Raw genomic sequence first — 9,978 nt, 5'->3', positions numbered from 1 at the left:
AGAAATGAGCTTTGTTTGTTTTATTTCAGCATTGCTGTCATCCTGTTTACCTTAATATGTTATAAGTTGGGATGGTGTATTGTATTAATGAAACAGGGTCCTGCTCAGTGTAGGAAATCAAGCTGTGACCTTCTGGTCCTTTTGAGGTCTGCAGTATCAGCCATACAACTGCTGAGCAGAGAAAGCTACATGAAGTTACCTGTCTCAAGGGTATGTTACCCATGATGGTAAAAATTGGGATTAATTTAATTGGGAGTAATTTGAGATGTGTGCCTGCACATTTTTTTCTTCCTCTTCTGGACCTGGGGCACTTTTAAAATGCAATTACCATGCTTCCTTCACACATTTTTGTGGAGGGTCCAGATAACATGGTCCTCCAATTGTCATGTTTTCCTACAGCTTCTTCCATCTCTTTTTCCCACCTCAGAAAATCCAGAGAGAGAGAGAGTGTGCGCGCACAGAATAGCTATGCAATCTCCTTGCAGCTGTAGATTGGAAAGTGTACAATTGAGACACAGTGGGATGAGTTGCCTCCCTGGGAAGGTGGATAGGGCTTTGGGGGTATCCCTTCTTTCTCTATCCTTTGCTTTGCACTTCCAGTTGTGGAGCCGTTTTGTGACCTGCACAGCAAACCTTCTAAAGAGCTTTTGCCTTCTTTCCTCTATTTTGCCTCCTTTTGCTTTTCTGCCTCCTTGTTAATAGTTCCTTTTACCAAAAAGAAAACTATATCTGAAAGCATTTTGTGTCCTTAAAAGCAGCTTCTGGGGGCTCCTTCACATGGGGCTTTTATCCTGCAATTGAGATTGCTCCTTCATGGAAGTTTGTGGGCTCTTTACATGATGCCGTGACCCTCCAGGGCATCTCCTGCACTAAGGGCATCTCTACACCAGCCTAAAATCGTACATTTAAAACGGGGCTTTCTGCTTCTGTTTTAAATGCAGGATCACAACTGACTTCCCCCGCCGCCTTCCCGCCACCTTCTCCCCGTATCCGAGTCTTCCATTATCTTTCATTGGTCTCACTCCTCTTTTTGCCCCTTTAACTCTTTTCAGGGAGGGAACTCAAGCAGACTAGCTCATTATCTGCAATCTATTTAAAAACTGAACAAAGGGCACTTAGTGCAGGAGGGTCACAGCAGGGTCATGGCATCATGTAAAGAGCCCACAAACGTCCGTGAAAGAGCAATCTCAATCGCAGGATACAGGCTCTGTGCGATGAAGCCCTATATGTTCTGGCTTCAGTCAAGTAGGACTGAAACACATACTCTTCTAAAATGGTGCCAAGAAACAGCTGCTTCAAAATCTTGGGAGAACATTTTGAAGGGGGGGGTGAGTCAATCATGAGTGAGAAAGGGGTTGGGACTGGACAGCGCTGCCCGCATGCTATGTCACGCCCTCTGCACGGACAGACCATAGCGAAATGCACACATAGAAAAAGCGCTCAACCCCCTGAAGTGTGGATAATGGGCAATGGCAATTCTGTGTGTAGCTTATAGTGGAAGAGCACAATTAGTAGCAGGAGGAGTTTTCCATCTGGATGCACCCTGAGTGAGAACATGTGCCTCTCTTTAAAGCAGTGCAGTTTCACCTGTGCAATTGCAACCTCTACTGCTGCTTGCACTGGTTCACACAAATGCAGTAGTGCTCACTTTGTGTAGACAAGCCTATAACACTAAACAGCTGTAGCTAAATGTGATGATTCTGCACAAGTGTACAGTTGCTCCTAGCACTACTAATCAAAAGACATCATGCAGGCATCTTTTCTTCCTTAATAGATATTTTGTAGAATGAAAAAAAGGTGGAGTAAGTGATGGGAAAACACAGGAGAGTTACGAGCTGAAAACATGACATCTGGAACCTCTGTAAAATTATGTGAGTGAAGCAGTGCAAATGCATAAAAAAGCCTCCTCTGGAAAGAGGTACAGGACCCCTTTCAACCTGAGAGCTGAATTCCATTTTCTGAAAAATTCTCAGGGACTGCATTCCATTGATGGATGGGGCAGAAGGCAAAGGAAACAGGGCAGAAAAACCAAACCCTGAGATACTGGCATATTTTAGCTTAAAGCTCTCCCTGGAAGTACATAGCTAAATCTTACGCAGTGGAGGATGGTGGCTCTGATGCAGGGGGCGGGGCTGTGAATCCGCTCTGGTTTTCAGCCAGAACTGAAGGGGCTATCCAAGTTGCTCTGGGTTTCTGACTGAACCTGGAGTAGATTCACTGCCCCACTGACATTGGTGGCACTAGCCTCTGCTGGTCTTAGGAGAGGCATCTCAACCTTTTAGAACAAGGAAAAGTCTGCACAAAAACCAGCAAATCACTAAACAACTAGTGGTTGAATGAATAGGAGGTGGGACTTTCTGGAGACCCCCAGAGGGCTGGATTTGACCCCTGGTGCTGAGGTTCTGCACCCCTAATCTAGAGAATCTTGATCATTTTGGTACAATTCTAGTCCTTGTGGCTCTGAAGGTGAGCTTGAAGGTGTACACACATGGGCTGATAAAGCCCCAAAAGCCATGAGGAGGGTAGGGTCAGATTCCAGTGCTCAAGGAGTGGAACTATGACTTCAGGAGTCACGCTGCAGCTCCTTATCACTTTCCCCTTGATTAGGAGAAGTGGAATAAGTGATGAAAAAGAGCACACATGGAAATTTTACATAACAGAGTGCAGAACTTTGCTTTCCTTGGCTCTGAGTTTGCGTGTGTGCATGCATAGAATACCCAAGGCCTTAGACTAATGGAGCTGAAGTCCTGGCATCACCCTCTCACATAAAGATGACCTGATGGTCACAATTAAAAGATTCCACGGTCAAGAGAATACAAGGCTCTTCCAGCCAGTAACTAAACATTACTGAAGCTGTGCTATATATCAGTCTCGTAGACCATGGATTAATAAACCACAATGAAGGTGACAGCCCAAGACAATAATACTCATAACGATAGCACTTGATTTGTCATAATTATTGTGGCTATTTAAAAACAAGGCAGAACATCAACTAATTTATTACAAATGATTGCCGCTAGGCAGCACTAACATGTGTGAGTCCTTCATTCGTTCTTCAGACTTCAACATCTTGGGCTTTAAACTAGAAGTTACATAAACTCTCAGAGCTGCTTTTAGTAAGGAAAAGTAGCTTCAGGAAGGGATGGCTTTCAGTGGACAAGAAGCATGGGAGTGTAACCCTTTCCACACCCTTTCCCACATTTTCTGCTGTAGCTCCCCTGTGTCATCTGCAGATTGCTGAATCCCAACCCTCCTGATGGCCTCTCCCAGCAGCTTCATATAAATCAGGGGTGTCAAACCTCTTTCAGCCTGAGGGCCAAATTCAATGTTGAAGAAGCTCTCAGGGGCTGCATCCCAGTAGTGGGTGGGGCCAGAAGCAAGCAGGGGTCGGTGGGGCGGGGCTGAGCAGAGATTACAAAAAATACCAGTATGCAGCTTAACGCTCTTACTGCCTGTCACTAAGCCTTAGGAGAGCCATTTTAACCTTTTAGAATGGGAGAAAGCTGCACAAAAGCTGGGACACCACCAAACGATTGGTGGTTGGGGGCAAGAAGGGGGGTAGATTGGGACACCAGGAGGGCTGGATTTGGCCACAGGGCTGAGGTTCCCTACCCCTTATATGGATGTAGGACAGTTATTACTGCAAAGCTGCCCCTTGGTATTGGCGAAATCAATAGGAACCAAACCATCACATCACTGGGTCCCCATCCTCCCAATTTATATAGTCGGTCCAAGATGATACAATAGTCAGTGGTATCAAAAGCCAGGCATGCAGTATAATTGGCACACCTCTTTCCCAGCATCAGGGCAGCCAGAGCAGTTTCTGTGTCTGAAAGCCAGTTGAAATGGGTTTAGAATATACATTTCATCCAAGACCCCATGAATGGCACATCCACCACACACTCATCTTGCTCACACCTTGCCCAAGAGGAGATTTGCCACCAGCCGATAGTTCTCCTCAGAGTCCCGGGAGAGTCTTTTAGGAACCCATCACACTGCTGCTTCCTTCAAGCAGTGTGTGTTTTTTCTCTGAAGCCTAAAGCTCCATTTCTACTGCCACTAACGTCGTTCTCACCCAAGGCTGGCCTATGCCATTCTCCTGGTTAATTTCAGCCCTGCTACTCTCTGGTCATAGCAAGTGTGTGTGCTGAAAATATCAAATATCAGACTCACCCTGCAGATTCTGTCCGCTCTGCTCTACACATCAGAGAATTATCATTGTGATCCAAGGTGTGGTAGCAGGGGATAAACCCCACCTTCGTACATCCTTGCACAAGCTTGGGCCTTCTCCATCAGGGTGGTACGAGGCACCTGTGTTTCTCTCTCCTAGGTTACTGAGGAGCAAAGGGACCCTGGTTTTCTCATTAAGTTGCTGTGCAGGGTTGGTTGCAACAGAACCCCCAGGGGCTGTTAGTGGCTATGTGCCAAACACAGCTTCATTAAGCAGTATTAGCAAATATAAACTGCAAGAGTTATAATAATGGTCATAATCCACCCATGCCAGATTTAGGAGCCCTCACACTTGTCTCTTTCAGGGGTCAGCCAATAAGGCAAAGCCACCGGTCTTCACATTTGACAGATTCCTTAGAGCTCCCTGATGTCCCTTGGGGCAAAATACCAAGGTTGCATCCAGACTAGCACTACCAGTCAGAAGGCATTGTGCCCTGTTCCATCTTTGTTCTTTTTAGTGAGTTTTCTGCAATAAGAAAAAAGTTGGAAGAAGCAGAGGGAAAACACTGGGAGGCTTATGAATGGACAATGATGGTGTCTGGACCCTCTAAAATTCCGTGCATGAGGCAGGCTGATGGCACAATAAAAGCCTTGTCTGAAAGCACACTAAGACAACCAGACTGTCCTTGCTAACTTTCTACCTCGGCTTGGACATAAGATCAAAAGGGTGAGGAGAAGAAGCAGTAGGGCTTTCAAGCGAGGGAGACTGTATATGGTGCAGTAGTGGATTTAATTTGAAGACCTGCTGGGTTGCAGTGTTGCCTATGGACTGACTTCAGCTCATGCTTTTTTTATTCTTGTTTATTCAAAGTGTGTATCTTCTTAACACACACACCTCAAGTAAACAATGGCTGCAGCACCCCACCGCCTCCCCCCCCCCCGGCTCCTGCTCCTGCTGCCGTGGCCAGCCAGCAGCCCTGAATGGGGGGCCGGTGCTGCAGGAGGATGAGGGCAGCGCCGGGCGTGCAGGCGCAGAGCGGAGAAGGGCGAAGAAGCTCCCTCAGGCTCCCTCTCTCGCCCCCTTTGCCTGGCTGGCTCTGCGTGGTAGGCGAGAGGCAGCCACCAGCCGCCCACACTCCCTTCCTCTGCTCCCGCCTCCTTCCCTAGCAGACTGTGACCTGGCTGGGGCCTGGTTTCAATAAAAGTGCAGGAGCGAAGCCCCAGCGCAACCTGCCACCACTACAACCCTGCCTCAGATAGACCCTGAATAGTCCCTTAACACAGTTTTCCCATATAAAGGGCCACCAGTGGCTTTTTGAATTGAAATGCCTGCTTCCTTTTGAACTTTGAATAATTCTGTTTCTGTACCCACTCCTATGATCATTCTGATAACTTCCTTCTTTCCTGCACCATGGATTTATTGCAAGGATAGGGAACGGCCAGCCCATGGCCTGATATGGCCTCTAGGGATTCCCCTTTCAGCCTAGCAGCTTGAAGTGTATAAACATATACAAGCAAAAATAATGAAAGTGTTAGCATTACAATACATTGTTTTAAATGGGGCAATTTTCTATATATTTTAAAATTCCCCTACTCCACCCTCTTGTATAATTTCACCATGAAAGCTGTATCCCTAACATGTTAAAATCAATTAGAACTATAAGTAGAGGTTGGCACCCCCTCCTCCATTAGCAGCTCTATTTTTGAAACTGGCAAGATATAATACATTGCATAGCCGACTTCTGCATAGCACTGTTTTGATCATAAAGGGAATAGGGTGACCAGCTTCAACAGATTTAACTTAATTTCCCAATAAGTTAAGGACATCCAAAAGATACTGATTTCTGTTGTATGGATAGTGTTATAGCTACTGTATAAATCACATTTATACAATTATTATTATCCATCTAGCAGTTATTATTTAGGAGGATATTCTGATATTCTGCATTTGCTTTAGGGTGCAATCTTATCGCCTCTGGATGCCACTCCTCCTGCGGAGAGGGAAGCTGGTGTGACAGCACTGGAGCCACTGGAGCCCCCCACCCACCCCCAGCCCAGTATGGCTGAGGAAAACTCTGCAGGTGCAGCTATCCCACTGGGTGTGTTCTCCCTGTGATGGGGAGGGAAATGGGCCACGTCAAGGCAGCCAAAGATCCATAGGATCCTAAGTCCCCTTGTTCTCCTGACTTACCCCCCAAAGGATCCCCCAACTGTACCAAACATGGAGCTGAGGTAGTTAATTCCATCCGACTGACTGCAATGGGAGAGAGATAAGAATCAGGGCACAATCCTATGCATGTTTAGACAGAAAAAGACCCTACAACTCCCAGCATTCCCCATCCAGCAGTAGGACTTTTTCTGCATAAACATGCATGGGATTACGCTTTAAAGGTAGGGAAATTGCCTCCACCCCTGCTGCCACTGCCGCCACTGCCCTGTATGCAGCAAGCTGGCAGGGCTTAGAAAGCAACGGTAGCTTTGCCACAGAATGAATGTCTGTCTGTCTGTCTCTTACACACACACACACACACACACACACACACACACAATTGCTCTGACCTTCTTGAGGAGTAAGGTATCAGTACTATGGTATATTTAACAAGTTCTCCTATAAATCAATTGATCAGAATTTTAGGGCATTTCTGCAGGCTGCTGCCTTCAAAGGCACAATATTTTGCCATGTCTGAGAAAAGCATAACACTTTAGAATAAACAGCTGCCTGCACCATCACTCAGCCAGGCTAGCAATTGTGACAATGGTCCTGTTTGCCTAATTTCTGAGCAACAAATTTGATATAGTAATATTTCATATATCTTCCACATTTGCAATCAAAATAAAAAGTGATGGGTGATTTTGGGCTCTCCCCAGCATTAAAAACAAACATTAATGCAATCTTGCTCTGCAGTTTTCAGGCATCAACAGATGATCTCGTTGTTATCTGAGAAAGTGATCTGTCCTGTAGCTTTACCAATTAAGGGCACAATCCTATCCAGATAGGCGGCCGCCTCCGACCTCGGAGGCAACCTCCTATCCAAAGCAGGGCAGGAGAAGCACGGAGGGGATCATTCCCTCTGCGCTTCTCCTGCCCTGCATTTTCAGCTATACAGTCAATTTCGGCTGTCTAGCCGCAGGAGGGCTGAGCGGGGGAGGAGGCTGCTGTAGGACACATTGGATGTGTCATACAGGAATTTCCACCCCGCCCTGGAATGCCCTCCAGAACACCCCTTTTTGGCCTTCTGTGCTCATGTTGCAAGCACGGAGGACAGGGCTGTTCTGCGTTGCCTCCAAGGCAGTGTGGAAGTGGGGGGAGGTCAGTTCCCAGAAAACAACATATCCTATGGCCGGCTAGCTGCTGTCTAGCAGCCATAGGATTGCTCTCTCCATCAGTATGAATTAATGATTCTTGAAAACAGTGAATGAGGCACTTCAACAGCATTTAGTGCAGTTCATTTTTGTTATATTTGGGTGTTAGTTTGGATTTGAATGCTTTTCTAAAGACACTCTATAGTATAGAGTAATATAAGCATGCCTATATTCAAAATATAGGGCAATGCAAGTGTGCAAGAGAGAGAGAGAGAGAGTTGTGCACTGCACAATTTTTTTTTAAGTGTGCTATAAATTTCTAATTAAGTCAATCTGCTCTTTCTAGAAGGAGGCCATGACAGGTGGGCATATGTAATAGTATACAACATTGCATCACTAACACACAGTGATCTTAACTATCATATCTTGAAAAACACAAAGGTAACATTACATTCACTTCCTTATAAATAGTGGGAGATGAGTCACACCCTTAGACTGTGTCTGCACAGAGACAGATATTCCTAACTGTCAATTTATCCCAGAAACAACAGTCTTGTGGGGCGCCTTAAAGACTTAAGGCACAATCCTATGCATGTTCAGCAGAGAAAAAGTCTTACAACTCTCAGCATGCCTCAGCCAGCATAGCTTGCTGGGTTATGCTGGGAGGTGTAGGTCTTTTCTCCCTGTCTAAATAGGCATAGGATTGCACCCTAAGGCTATGAATGGCTACTAGTATGGGCATCTCTACACCACTCTCAAATCCTGCATTTAAAATGGGGCTTTCTGCTTCGGTTTTAAAACGTGCTTCCTCCCCCCCCCCCCCCCCCCGTATCTGAGTCTTCCATATCTTTCATTGATCTTGCTCCTCTTCTTGCGGCTTTTCCTCTTTTCAAGGAGGGAACTCAAGCGGAACACAAGGGGGTAATTTGATAGCTCATTATCTGCAATCTATTTAAAAACGGAACAAAGGGCATTTATTGCAGGAGGTGCCCTGGAGGTTCACAGCATCGTGTAAAGAGCCCCCAAACTTCTGTGAGAGAACCATCTCAATCACAGGATAAAAGCTCCATGTGAAGAAGCCCTCTGTCTGTCAATGCCAGTTGCTGGGGAACATGAGCAGGAAGGTGCTATTGCACTCATGTCCTGCTTATGGGCTTCCCATAAGCATCTACTTGTCTGCTACTGTGGTAACAGAATGCTGGACTAGATGGACCTTTGGCCTGATCCAGCCTGGCTCTTCTTATGTTCTTATGATATAGGGAGCTATAGTTCAACAACATCTAGAGGGCCACAGGTTTCCCCACCCCTGATTTAAGCAATACATTAAGGGAGCAATCCTATGCATGTTTAGACAGACAAAAGTCCCAGTACTCCCAGCATTCCCCAGCCAGCATGCTGGGAATTGTAGGACTTGTGTCAGTCTAAAAATGCATAGGATCACATCCTTACACATTTATTATGGCATATGCCAGCCTTCCCCAAACTGGTGGCCTCCAGATGTGCTGAACTACAGCTCCCATCATCCACAGCCAGCATTCCAACAGTCCAGAATGCACTCCAGACTCTTCTGTAAGTTAAGACATAAAGGTTCTGCAAAAGCTGGCTCATATGAGACTTCCCAAAGTCAGACTTCCCCAACCTGGTGTCCCCCATGGTCATGCTGGCTGCGGATGATGGAGCTGTAGTCCACTTGGAGGTCATCTGGTTGTGGAAGGCCAGCATACACTTTCGTGGACCAGAGTCTGCTTATCAGATGCATGAATCTGATCATCCTGCCTCTGATGAATTTATTTATTTATTTATGACATTGGTATGCTGAAGCCAACAAGATGAGACTCAACAAAGTTAAATGTAAAGTCTTGCATTTAGGTATAAAATATCAAAGATGCAAGTACAGAATGGGGGCGACCTGGTTTGGCAGCAGTACATGTGAAAAGGACCTAGGTATCCATTCACAAGCTGAATATGAGCCAGCAGAGTGATGTAGCACCTAAGAAAGCGAATGCATTCTTGGGCTGTACTAACAGAAGCATAGTGTCCAGAGTCATGGGAAGTAATAGTTCTGCTCTATTCTGTGTCACTCAGGCTGCATTTGGAGTACCATGTCTCATTCTGAGCACCCCGTTTTAAGAAAGACACTGAGAAGTTGAAGAGCATCCAGAGAAGAGTAACGAGGATTGTGAGGGGTCTGGAAACTAAGTCCTATGAGGAATAGTTAAAAGAGCTGTATATGTCTAGCCTGGAGAAGAGGCGATTAAGGAGAGACATAATAGTGATGTTCAAATATATGAAAGCTGTAATCTAGAAGATGGAGCAGACTTGTTCTCTGTTGCTCCAAAGGGCAGGACTAGAACCAACAGGTGGAAATTGCATGGAAACGGATTTTGGCTAAACTTATTTATTTATTTGGGAAAACATTAGGAGAAACTTTTTACAGCCAGAGCTGTTCAGCAGTGGACCAAACTGCCTCCAGAGGTAGTGGATTCTCCTTCGCTTCAGGTATTT

The sequence above is a fragment of the Heloderma suspectum genome, chromosome 7, assembly GCF_057233095.1.
Source record: "Heloderma suspectum isolate Gila_16-S chromosome 7, 16-S_ref, whole genome shotgun sequence".
NCBI classification, from domain to species: domain Eukaryota; kingdom Metazoa; phylum Chordata; class Lepidosauria; order Squamata; family Helodermatidae; genus Heloderma; species Heloderma suspectum.
This window is presented reverse-complemented; position numbering follows the sequence as displayed.